This window comes from Coffea arabica, chromosome 9e (assembly GCF_036785885.1).
Source record: "Coffea arabica cultivar ET-39 chromosome 9e, Coffea Arabica ET-39 HiFi, whole genome shotgun sequence".
NCBI lineage: Eukaryota > Viridiplantae > Streptophyta > Magnoliopsida > Gentianales > Rubiaceae > Coffea > Coffea arabica.
This window is the reverse complement of record NC_092327.1, coordinates 15,331,621-15,344,734: the sequence shown is the minus strand read 5'-3', so window position 1 is coordinate 15,344,734 and position 13,114 is coordinate 15,331,621.

The window sequence follows — 13,114 nt, the reverse complement described above, 5'->3', positions numbered from 1 at the left end:
AAACTAACTTAAGCACTTATTTTGGTTGCTTTGAGCTAAGTAGTAGCTAAACTTTGAAGAGTTTTTTCTTTCTTCTTGCTAGAGAGGGCCGGCCATAAGGAGGTAAGAAAGAGTGAATTTTGTGGTAATTTTTAAGATATTTAACTAATTGGGTCAAAAGTCAAAAACATGAATAGTGTTCCATAAGTCAAATCCAATAAAAGGTTGACACTTGTCACTCCTTAAATGCAATCTTATCTTTTCTTTTTCCTCTCACATCAATCACTTCACATCCTCTACTTATCTCTTAGCACCCGATAAATTTTACACAGTATCCAGAATTTAACCTAATTGGCCGAATTTTTCTGAACTTTTCGCACTAGTGGGTCCCACGTCCGATATACGTTCTTATTTTCTCAAAATCTAACCGATACTTGAAAAATCATCTATGTAGAAAAGGCGGGCGATAAATAATCTTCCACTTAAACTTTCTAATATTGTAACACTAGAGGTTTGCTAATCATTCAAACTTACTAAACCTTTGTAATTAAACAAATCCTATATTTACCTATGTCAAGGCACACACTAGAATACCGAATATAAATTATAGCTTGAACCTTATAATCATAATACATAAACTAGGATTTTCAAACTTAACCAAATTAGGGTTTCCTTCCTAGCCATAAAACCCTATTTTCCATACCGAATATCAAATAACCCAAATATCGACTTACGATCGGACTGGGGCCTCACAGGGTAACAGTCACCACTGGACAGTTTTAGTAAACGGATCATAACTTAGTGTAGAAAAATCAAAATTGAGTGCCGTCAATTGTGTTTGAAACTATACTCATAGATCTTTCCAACGGTATAAAATTGGATCTGTGGTTCGTTTTATATATGCACCAGAAAATCAGCAAAGTTGACTGAAAAATCGGTCGTGAACAAGTAAAAATTGGGATGTTGTGGTAACTTGTGACTCAATTTGGATTAACTTATGAACCAAATATCCTTGAGATGTCTTCTAAAAATTGTTAGTATTTCAAGTCTAGTTTTAAATGAGATAATTTGTATGAGTTTTTGACATTTATAACTTAAGTTATGATTTTTCCAAAGAAAGAATGCTTGCTGGAATTTCAGCTTTGATCGCTAAATTTTTCAAGATGATGTTAAGCTCAATTTGCTCAAAACACCCTAGAAGACTTTTAAACTACAAGTATGTGTTGGAAATAAACCAAAACCATGGACCTTAAGTGGTTTAAACTCCATTTAGTTCATTGTTTTCATAATTGGAATTCTACTCAAGGCTGACCGAAAGAGATAGTGATTTTGTTTAGCTTTACAATTGGCTTTGTGTGATGAAATCATCTTGTTAATGTCTTAAACATATGATTAGACATTAATTTTGGTATGAGCAGTGAATTGAAGTAGAAAATGAAAGGTTGAGAGGTGAAAACTTCACTTCCACATGTTTCATGTCCCAAGCGATAAATTTCCAGTTTTAGTTGAGGAAAATGAGTGTTAATATGTTAATATCATGTTTAATATAAATGTTAGCCATGTCATGTGATTTTTCTAGCTTGTACATGTTCTATTAGTTTGCATTAGGAAATTTCAGCTTGTAGAGTTGAACTTTTGCTTGATGGCCAGCATTGGTATGGAGACATGTGAGTTGAATACTTGTTTATTTTTGGTGGCTTTATGGTCTGAAATTAGTAGTTTGTACAGCCTATCATTTGTGGTCTTGATTTGGATGGTTTGGCCATTAAATTTTGTATTGAATTTGGAGAGGAAATATGTGATGCCCCGAAAAAAAATGAGTTTGAGAACCCGGAAATTTTCTAATTTTCTAGGGTTTATTTTATTTAATCGCCCGCCTTTTCTTCATTTTCTTTATTAGAAAAATTTCCCAGATAAAGTTTATGAGCAAAAATAGTTTTAAAATGATTTTTCTAGTATCGGTTAGTTTTTGAGAAATTAAAAGCGTATTTTGGACGTGGGACCCGCAAGTGCGGTAAACGCAATATATTTTTGACAACTTGTTGGATTTTTGTATTAAGTGATATTACTGTACAATGTGTTAAGATATTTGTATTGGAGAGACAAAAAGATAAGTTTTAAGCCTAAAGGTGACAAGTGTCACTTTCTTACTCAAGGGTGGACTTTGACCATTTTACTACCTTTACTAATTGATTAAAAACTTGACCCAAAATTCATCTTCTTCATAAGCTCCTTGGCCGAACCTCTTGGAGACAAAAAGAGAGAAAAGCTTCCAATTTCTTCCTTCTATTTCTTGCCCAATCTCACAAACCAACCGTTAAAACCGTGATTTGCTCCATAAAAACCTTTCTCTTGGTGGTATTAAGGTGTGTGGTGAAGTGGTTTGAGAAGCAAAGGTGCTAAGTTCGGTCTTTCCTTGGGTTTGCATGGTAAGTGACTTAGGAACCTTTCCTTTGATCTTGATAATGTTCAATTAGTGATTGGTGGTGGTTGAATAAGTGATTTTATGGATGATTTCATGATTTTGGTTGAAATTAGTGAAGTTTTATAATTAATTAGGATTTTTCTGTTCTCATATGATTGTTATTATGTGGTTATGTATGATGATTGGAAATGATGTTTAATGATTCTAGAAGGTGGAAAAAGTGGAAGATTGCAAGTAAATTCTGTTTTGGAAGAAATCTGGAAAATTAGGGTTCTTGGTTCTTCATTCTGTCCGAAATTTTTGGTCCTAGATAAAGGCCGAATTGGCCTTGGCTCAAAACATGAAAGTTGTAGGTATTGATGTTTTAAGGGTGCCTGTAAAATTTCAGCTCATTTGGAGTAGTGTAGAGTGAGAAATGTCGAATTTACTATTGCTGTTCTGGGTTCTTCAGGATGGCCGAACTGCGCCTGTAATCGTCTGTTTTGACTGGAACTTCTTTGGATTTGGTGGTTGAGGTCTTCTGATTAAATGTAGCTTGATGTCCTAGCTATCATATGCCTTTGGAATTTCTGCATTCGGACCTGTATAGACTGAGTTGGACTAATTACAGCATAGTGTAATTTGTAAACCTGCAATTATGGTACTGGTTTGGTATTCTGCATATTTGACCTAGTTGTGCTAGGATTTGGACTGAGTGGCCTTCTACATTGTTGTAGCCCTGTCTCTTAGCTTCGAAACAGTGGGTCTTGCATCTTCATCCGACCATCGTAGTGCTTTTGGCACCATTACCGCAAAATGACGTCAAAACTGTTTTTCTGGTTTTGCGTTTAACTTTCATTTTCGGACTTTTCCCTAGCTTGACTGGTACTACTTGGAGCTTGCTGAATGGCTGTTGGATGAACTTGTTGTTGTGTGTGTACCTTTGGGATGGAATGAGGAAATAATGAAGCCTTGATGGCTGGAAAAGTTAGCAAATTCAGGGGAAGTGCTGTCCGAACTTTGAAGGAACTCGTTTGCATTGAGTTTGTGATTTAAGACTTGGATTTGAGCAAGGCAATGATATTTGATGGATGATTTCTGAGCCATGGAGGTGAGTGACCTCAAACTATTTCTAAAATTATTTATGAACCGTTTCTTGCATTATTTACTTTTGAACTGTTTCCAAATTTAATGTTGGAACTGTTTTCTTACATATCATGCGTGCTTGCATATCAGTGTCTTGTTATTATTGATTTTGCTTTCAATGATTGTTAAAACGAGTTTTCTAGGCGAGTGTGTACTTTATCGCACTCGACCTAAATAAATATGAAATTTTCAATGATTAATGATTAAATGCTACTTGCACATGAATGTAAGCCTTTTGGGCTGAACTGGCCATTGCCCCTTGTTACCGGTCGTCTCGAGCCAGAAGCGGACTCGGTCGGGCGACTAGGAACTTGGGTGAACGTTTCGGTATACTCGAGTATTACCTTGTAGGTTGGTGGAGCCTGGCCAAAAGCCAGGGACGGGGTGAATGAATGCACGAATGAAACCAAAAATGCAATGAAATGACAGGAGAACGAATGTATCCTTTTCACGAATGTTACTATCGCTTTCCATTGTACATGTTTCTTGAATTATTGATACTCCATATTTAATGTTTTGTAAACGTTGAAATTGTTTCTGGACTTATCATTTGATTTGAGTTGAACATCATTGAAATGAACTATGGTTAAACCGATTTGATTACTGATTTTACTGGTTACTCGCTGAGCTTCTAGCTCACCCCAAAAATGTTTTATTCCCCTCCACAGGGCTCAAGGCGAAGGAGTGGCTTGTAGTGTTTATTCAAGGATTATCTCATGTGTGGCTTGAACTTGGATTTCCTTTTGTGTGATCATTCATATTGGGATTGTATTGAACGTTTAGAATTGATTGGTTGTGTAATAGTCTAGTTTTGGACTTCCTCCTGTATAATAGTTGGTATCAAGGATCATAGTGGCGCAGTGGAAGCGTGGACGCTTCGCTTTTGATATGTAAAGTTTTGGGATATTTGATTTTATTTGAGATCGTATCTTGTATTTAATTGAGGTTTGTAGTGAACGACTGAGTCCCGGCGAGAGCCGGGCAGGCGGCCCGCCGAACCCTCTGGTTCGCCTTAGGGGGAGGTGGGGTCGTGACAAAATATAGGATAAAACAGGGGTTATGCTGTCCTGTAACAGCCCCACCTTCCCCTAAGGCGAACCAAAGGGGTTAGCGGACTGCCTGCCCAGCTCTCGCCAGGACTACGGTACAGTTACACGCGTTCGAATACGTTTCGGGAAAACAAAAGTGCGCTCGGACAAGCCATAAGTGTCAAAATAGCAAAATAAAAAAAAATGGAAAACTGAATAGTGGCCTGGATAGAAGAATCCAAACATCAATTTAACATATACACATTGAAATCCAACATTTACAACCATAGTGGCATGCCACAGACATTCATAAAGGAAGTACATATTCAGTTTGCCTATCAAAAGGAAATGAACCCGTTACACATTAAGGCTTCATTTCAAGAGCTATACAAAAGACATTTATAAGCTCAACTTGGCAAGTGACTATCCAATCCATTCTCAAAAGTAATTATATCCCTGTAAGGAAAACAAATAACACGGAATGAGCTAAAGCCCAGTGGTATACTACTACATAAGCAACCAAAGTCACATAAGGATGAACTTTCATTTAAAGTGCACAAATAAGCAGTAAAACAAAACGGGAAAGGATACGGTCGGCTTTCAAGAGCCCATTTCCACGCTTGCAATCTTGATCCAACCTCATTGACCCTCCGTCAATGAAAAGTAACCATCCGTAGACATCACTTACATCCAACCGTCCAACTATCATACCCTAACCGGGCCCGCACTCCATTCAGTCATTTTGGTAATACTCGAGTATACCGGAACCAAAGGTCTCATTACCACAAGATTCCACAGTACAGTCCACGTGGCATGACAATTTTCACGACCAAGCCCTCGCCGGCTCGATCCAATTGACTACCAAACGGGGTTGATCTCAGTGATACAGTAAAGCCATTGGACATTCGCCCAAATGATACCAAATCAGTTTCCATGAATGGAATTCAGTATTTCATATATCAAGTGCAGTAATTCAGTAATGCAAGCACTAGCCATGCATGGAATCACAAGGGGTGAGGGCGGTCAAGTACACCCTCACCTCAATCATTTCCAATAACCAATTAAGCCTTCAAGGCATCAATACACATAGCACAAAGCCACATTATAACAAGTAAGTGAGTAGTATACTCACCAAGCAAGAAAGTGGTATTTCATGCACCACGATCACCAAGACGTCGTGAGCTATCGTCACGCCCTAGAACATGTAAACAAATACCATAAGACTCGATAACGAGTCATAAAGTCAAACCAATTATCGCCCAAGAGGGTTTCATGCGTGGAAATTCAACTCAAGTCGAGAATATAGTTTTCTAAATCTCGAGTAAAAATTCGGGCAGCATGCCCTTTGTGTTTACCAAATTTTCCAGCCATAAGGCTTCATTATTTTTCTTCAATCACAACCCAACAACACACATATAAGCATTTCATGTCAAGAGCCGTTCCATAGGCTCACAATATCATAAAACAAGAAACCATACCGAGCCATAAACAACACCAATTCACAACCCCAATAAGGTTTTATAAACATAAACAAGCATGAAAGCAAACCAGAAATTAAGAAAGGGCTTTAACCTAAGCCTTGATAAGAAAACCGGATTTGACCTCATAATGCGGTAATGGCACAACTCTCACTACAAATGTCGGATGGGGGTGTAAGACCCACCATTTCGAAGCCAAGAAACAGTGCTACAACAATGTAGAAGGCCTCTCAGTCCAAATCCTAGCACAACTAGGTCAAAAGTACCAAATACCAAACCAGAATTACCAAAACAGGTTTGCAAAACACACAAAACTGTAATACGTCAATCTCAGCCTACACAGGTCCAAATGCCGAAATTCCAAAGGAATAAGTTAGCTAAGACATCCAGGTACATTTCCTCAGAAGACACCAACTTCAAAATCCAAACCAATGCCAGTCAAAACAGGCAATTACTATCGCAGTTCGGACATTCTGTGCACCAAAAACAGCAACAGTAAAAACGGCATAACTCACTCTACACTAGTCCAATTTCCCTGAATTTTGCAGGCACACTAAAATCATCAATACCTACAACTTTCATGTTTTGAGCAAAGTCCAATTCGGCCTCTAGCTATGACCTAAAATTTCGGGCAGATTAGGGGTTCATGAACCCTAACTTTTCACAATTCCATTCAAATCCAAAATTGATTGCATTTCACAACAATTCACACCTACTAAAGCCAAAGCCCCTTATTACCAACCATCATACTAGTCCACAACATCAAAATCATATGAAACCAGAAAATTCATCATAAAATGGAAAACTTCACCAAATCAAGCCAAACCAAGAAATAAATCATATATTCCAACACTCAAGCCACTTCTAAGCATACTATAACCATCATTAGGTGTAGTAGGGGGGTTCAAGCATCACTTACCAAGTAACAAGAGAGAGAGGGATGATGGCCACCTTAGAGCTTCAAACAAACTTCACTAGAGCACTCACTATCACCAAAAGAAAGGATTTTATGGAATGAAATCAAACCTAAACTCTTGTTTGTGGAAGATTGAGTGATATGGAAGCTTGAAAGTTGGGAAAATTTCTTCTTCTTTGAGAGAGAGAGGGCCGGCCAACACAAGGAAGAAAATGGTGAATTTTTGTGATTTTTTTGAAGTATTTAACACTTAGTCAAAAATAGTCAAAAGGATGAATAGTGTTTCTTAAAGTCCAACCAATGAGAAGATGACACTTGTCACCTCATTAAATGCATTCTTATCATTCTTTTCTCTCTCACATCAATCACTTCACACACACTACTTATCTCTTAACACCCGATAAATTTTTCACAGTATCCGAAACTTAACCTTATTGGCCGAATTTTTCCTAACTTTTTGCACTAGTGGGTCCCACGTCCTTTCTATATCCGTAATTTTTCAAAAACTACCCAATGCTAGGAAAATCATCTAACAACTATAATTACCCATAAAATCCACCAAGAAAATATTCCTAGGCCAGAAAATGCAGAAAACATGCAATTAAGGAAAAAAAAACCCTAGGAAAATTATTAGGGCAATACGGGTTCTCACACTCTCTCCCCCTTAAAAGAATTTCGTCCTCGAAATTCCTTATCATTGACTACTCCGGGATTAAATTGAGCATTATTCTTAGCTAACAGATCTGTACCCCTTCACTGGCCAGATTCATTAAATTCTTACCTTCCACGTCCTCTGATGGGTCAACATCTAAGGAGTACACCCGAGAGAACACTTTCGATTCATCCTTATCCCCCTTCGACTGGGCAGGGTTGGTCGTAGTTGGTGGCAGAGTCCCTTGCCGCTCGCGCAGGCGAGCTGGACAGTTAGCAATTTGATGTTCGGCACTCCCACAGAGCAAGCATTTTCCTCCATTCTTCCAGCAATTGTCCTCCGAATGGTTTAATTTTCCGCAATACCCGCAGGGTCCGCGTGCTGTAGAAGCCGAGCCTCCTCTTGACGGGCTCTCATGTGACACTCCCGGCATGCTTACTCCTCCCGTTCCTCGCCCAAACTTGGGAGGGGTACTTTCATCCCCCTGCCCCGAACTACTTCCAGGAAATCCTCTCTTTTTCGCCTGGAAGTTTTTCACCTGGAGCCTAGCATTCTCTACTCGTTGTGCCTTCTCCACTGCTTCGCTGAAGGCGTTAATTTGGGCTGCCGCGAGGTCCTTCTGGATCTCAACATTCAAACCCTGAATAAAGCGCCGAATCCGTCGTTGTTCCGTCATGATTAACTCAGGCGCAAACTTGGACAGGCGGGTGAATTGACTCTCATATTCCGCCACAGTTTGAGCCCCTTGGCGGAGCCTAATAAACTCGTCCTCCTTCCTCTCTTGGACTAGAGGAGGGAAGAACTTCGCATTGAATTCTCTGATGAAGTTCACCCAAGTCCTAGGTGTCTGTTCTCGTTCCCACTTCTGCCGAATTACGTTCCACCAGGAACGGGCTGCCCCCTCAAGCTGGAACACGGCAAAAGTCACCTGCCGTTCGTCAGAGTAGTGTAGGGCTGCAAATATATCCACCATCTTTTCAAGCCATCTTTCGGCAACGTCTGGGTCGGGTCCCCCAACAAACTTTGGCGGAGCGAACTTTTGGAATCGTTCGAGAGCTCTATCTTCGCCCTCGACATGATGGCCAGGGTTTCCGGGGTTTCCAGGGTTAGGGTTTGGGTTCTGAGCTTGTTGCTGCACTACTTGTGCAAGCAGGTTTGTCATTTGCTGCATAGCAGCAGCTATCTGGGCATTAGGGTCGGCTTGGGGTTCAGGATCAGGTCCAGTCGAGGTTTCCCCCGCACCCCTAACCGGTGTGGGTTGTCTAGCACCGCGCCCACGTCCCCGACCACTCCGAGTACCTTCCATAAGTCTCACTCGGTCTAGGCAAGAATACTAAACCAAAGTAGTAACAAACATATAAACAACACTTAAACTTTGCACAAAAACACATAAGTATACAGTCCAAGCATAAGCACAAACACACATATATACAAGTCAAATACATATATACAATCAGTCAGTCAAGTACAGGCAAGTCAGAAACAAACATAGACGATCCCCCGAGGAATGGCCTGACTAGTTTACCAAATCCTTCCTAACCTAGGCCCTCATATCTTTCGTATCCGGGCGCAAGAATCCCATCTAAGATAATTCACAACTCGAGCCGGCCGGTCCCAAGAGTAAACCATCCTTATTAAGGATTCCTACCCGACATACATACCTAGCTTCCTCGAGTCCCATGTTAATGATTCGTACACTTATCACATGCCCGGTTCATAACTTATGCTCAAACGAGCACTTAGACACATTCATGAAATTAGGACCACAACACCACTTGGCCCAGTCTCACTCCGCGCAGAGACCACGCGAAGTGGCTCTGATACCAATTGTAACAGCCCCACCTTCCCCTAAGGCGAACCAAAGGGGTTAGCGGACTGCCTGCCCAGCTCTCGCCAGGACTACGGTACAGTTACACGCGTTCGAATACGTTTCAGGAAAACAAAAGTGCGCTCGGACAAGCCATAAGTGTCAAAATAGCAAAATAAAAAAAAATGGAAAACTGAATAGTGGCCTGGATAGAAGAATCCAAACATCAATTTAACATATACACATTGAAATCCAACATTTACAACCATAGTGGCATGCCACAGACATTCATAAAGGAAGTACATATTCAGTTTGCCTATCAAAAGGAAATGAACCCGTTACACATTAAGGCTTCATTTCAAGAGCTATACAAAAGACATTTATAAGCTCAACTTGGCAAGTGACTATCCAATCCATTCTCAAAAGTAATTATATCCCTGTAAGAAAAACAAATAACACGGAATGAGCTAAAGCCCAGTGGTATACTACTACATAAGCAACCAAAGTCACATAAGGATGAACTTTCATTTAAAGTGCACAAATAAGCAGTAAAACAAAACGGGAAAGGATACGGTCGGCTCTCAAGAGCCCATTTCCACGCTTGCAATCTTGATCCAACCTCATTGACCCTCCGTCAATGAAAAGTAACCATCCGTAGACATCACTTACATCCAACCGTCCAACTATCATACCCCAACCGGGCCCGCACTCCATTCAGTCATTTTGGTAATACTCGAGTATATCGGAACCAAAGGTCTCATTACCACAAGATTCCACAGTACAGTCCCCGTGGCATGACAATTTTCACGACCAAGCCCTCGCCGGCTCGATCCAATTGACTACCAAACGGGGTTGATCTCAGTGATACAGTAAAGCCATTGGACATTCGCCCAAATGATACCAAATCAGTTTCCATGAATGGAATTCAGTATTTCATATATCAAGTGCAGTAATTCAGTAATGCAAGCACTAGCCATGCATGGAATCACAAGGGGTGAGGGCGGTCAAGTACACCCTCACCTCAATCATTTCCAATAACCAATTAAGCCTTCAAGGCATCAATACACATAGCACAAAGCCACATTATAACAAGTAAGTGAGTAGTATACTCACCAAGCAAGAAAGTGGTATTTCATGCACCACGATCACCAAGACGTCGTGAGCTATCGTCACGCCCTAGAACATGTAAACAAATACCATAAGACTCGATAACGAGTCATAAAGTCAAACCAATTATCGCCCAAGAGGGTTTCATGCGTGGAAATTCAACTCAAGTCGAGAATATAGTTTTCTAAATCTCGAGTAAAAATTCGGGTAGCATGCCCTTTGTGTTTACCAAATTTTCCAGCCATAAGGCTTCATTATTTTTCTTCAATCACAACCCAACAACACACATATAAGCATTTCATGTCAAGAGCCGTTCCATAGGCTCACAATATCATAAAACAAGAAACCATACCGAGCCATAAACAACACCAATTCACAACCCCAATAAGGTTTTATAAACATAAACAAGCATGAAAGCAAACCAGAAATTAAGAAAGGGCTTTAACCTAAGCCTTGATAAGAAAACCGGATTTGACCTCATAATGCGGTAATGGCACAACTCTCACTACAAATGTCGGATGGGGGTGTAAGACCCACCATTTCGAAGCCAAGAAACAGTGCTACAACAATGTAGAAGGCCTCTCAGTCCAAATCCTAGCACAACTAGGTCAAAAGTACCAAATACCAAACCAGAATTACCAAAACAGGTTTGCAAAACACACAAAACTGTAATACGTCAATCTCAGCCTACACAGGTCCAAATGCCGAAATTCCAAAGGAATAAGTTAGCTAAGACATCCAGGTACATTTCCTCAGAAGACACCAACTTCAAAATCCAAACCAATGCCAGTCAAAACAGGCAATTACTATCGCAGTTCGGACATTCTGTGCACCAAAAACAGCAACAGTAAAAACGGCATAACTCACTCTACACTAGTCCAATTTCCCTGAATTTTGCAGGCACACTAAAATCATCAATACCTACAACTTTCATGTTTTGAGCAAAGTCCAATTCGGCCTCTAGCTATGACCTAAAATTTCGGGCAGATTAGGGGTTCATGAACCCTAACTTTTCACAATTCCATTCAAATCCAAAATTGATTGCATTTCACAACAATTCACACCTACTAAAGCCAAAGCCCCTTATTACCAACCATCATACTAGTCCACAACATCAAAATCATATGAAACCAGAAAATTCATCATAAAATGGAAAACTTCACCAAATCAAGCCAAACCAAGAAATAAATCATATATTCCAACACTCAAGCCACTTCTAAGCATACTATAACCATCATTAGGTGTAGTAGGGGGGTTCAAGCATCACTTACCAAGTAACAAGAGAGAGAGGGATGATGGCCACCTTAGAGCTTCAAACAAACTTCACTAGAGCACTCACTATCACCAAAAGAAAGGATTTTATGGAATGAAATCAAACCTAAACTCTTGTTTGTGGAAGATTGAGTGATATGGAAGCTTGAAAGTTGGGAAAATTTCTTCTTCTTTGAGAGAGAGAGGGCCGGCCAACACAAGGAATAAAATGGTGAATTTTTGTGATTTTTTTGAAGTATTTAACACTTAGTCAAAAATAGTCAAAAGGATGAATAGTGTTTCTTAAAGTCCAACCAATGAGAAGATGACACTTGTCACCTCATTAAATGCATTCTTATCATTCTTTTCTCTCTCACATCAATCACTTCACACACACTACTTATCTCTTAACACCCGATAAATTTTTCACAGTATCCGAAACTTAACCTTATTGGCCGAATTTTTCCTAACTTTTTGCACTAGTAGGTCCCACGTCCTTTCTATATCCGTAATTTTTCAAAAACTACCCAATGCTAGGAAAATCATCTAACAACTATAATTACCCATAAAATCCACCAAGAAAATATTCCTAGGCCAGAAAATGCAGAAAACATGCAATTAAGGAAAAAAAAACCCTAGGAAAATTATTAGGGCAATACGGGTTCTCACACTCTCTCCCCCTTAAAAGAATTTCGTCCTCGAAATTCCTTATCATTGACTACTCCGGGATTAAATTGAGCATTATTCTTAGCTAACAGATCTGTACCCCTTCACTGGCCAGATTCATTAAATTCTTACCTTCCACGTCCTCTGATGGGTCAACATCTAAGGAGTACACCCGAGAGAACACTTTCGATTCATCCTTATCCCCCTTCGACTGGGCAGGGTTGGTCGTAGTTGGTGGCAGAGTCCCTTGCCGCTCGCGCAGGCGAGCTGGACAGTTAGCAATTTGATGTTCGGCACTCCCACAGAGCAAGCATTTTCCTCCATTCTTCCAGCAATTGTCCTCCGAATGGTTTAATTTTCCGCAATACCCGCAGGGTCCGCGTGCTGTAGAAGCCGAGCCTCCTCTTGACGGGCTCTCATGTGACACTCCCGGCATGCTTACTCCTCCCGTTCCTCGCCCAAACTTGGGAGGGGTACTTTCATCCCCCTGCCCCGAACTACTTCCAGGAAATCCTCTCTTTTTCGCCTGGAAGTTTTTCACCTGGAGCCTAGCATTCTCTACTCGTTGTGCCTTCTCCACTGCTTCGCTGAAGGCGTTAATTTGGGCTGCCGCGAGGTCCTTCTGGATCTCAACATTCAAACCCTGAATAAAGCGCCGAATCCGTCGTTGTTCCGTCATG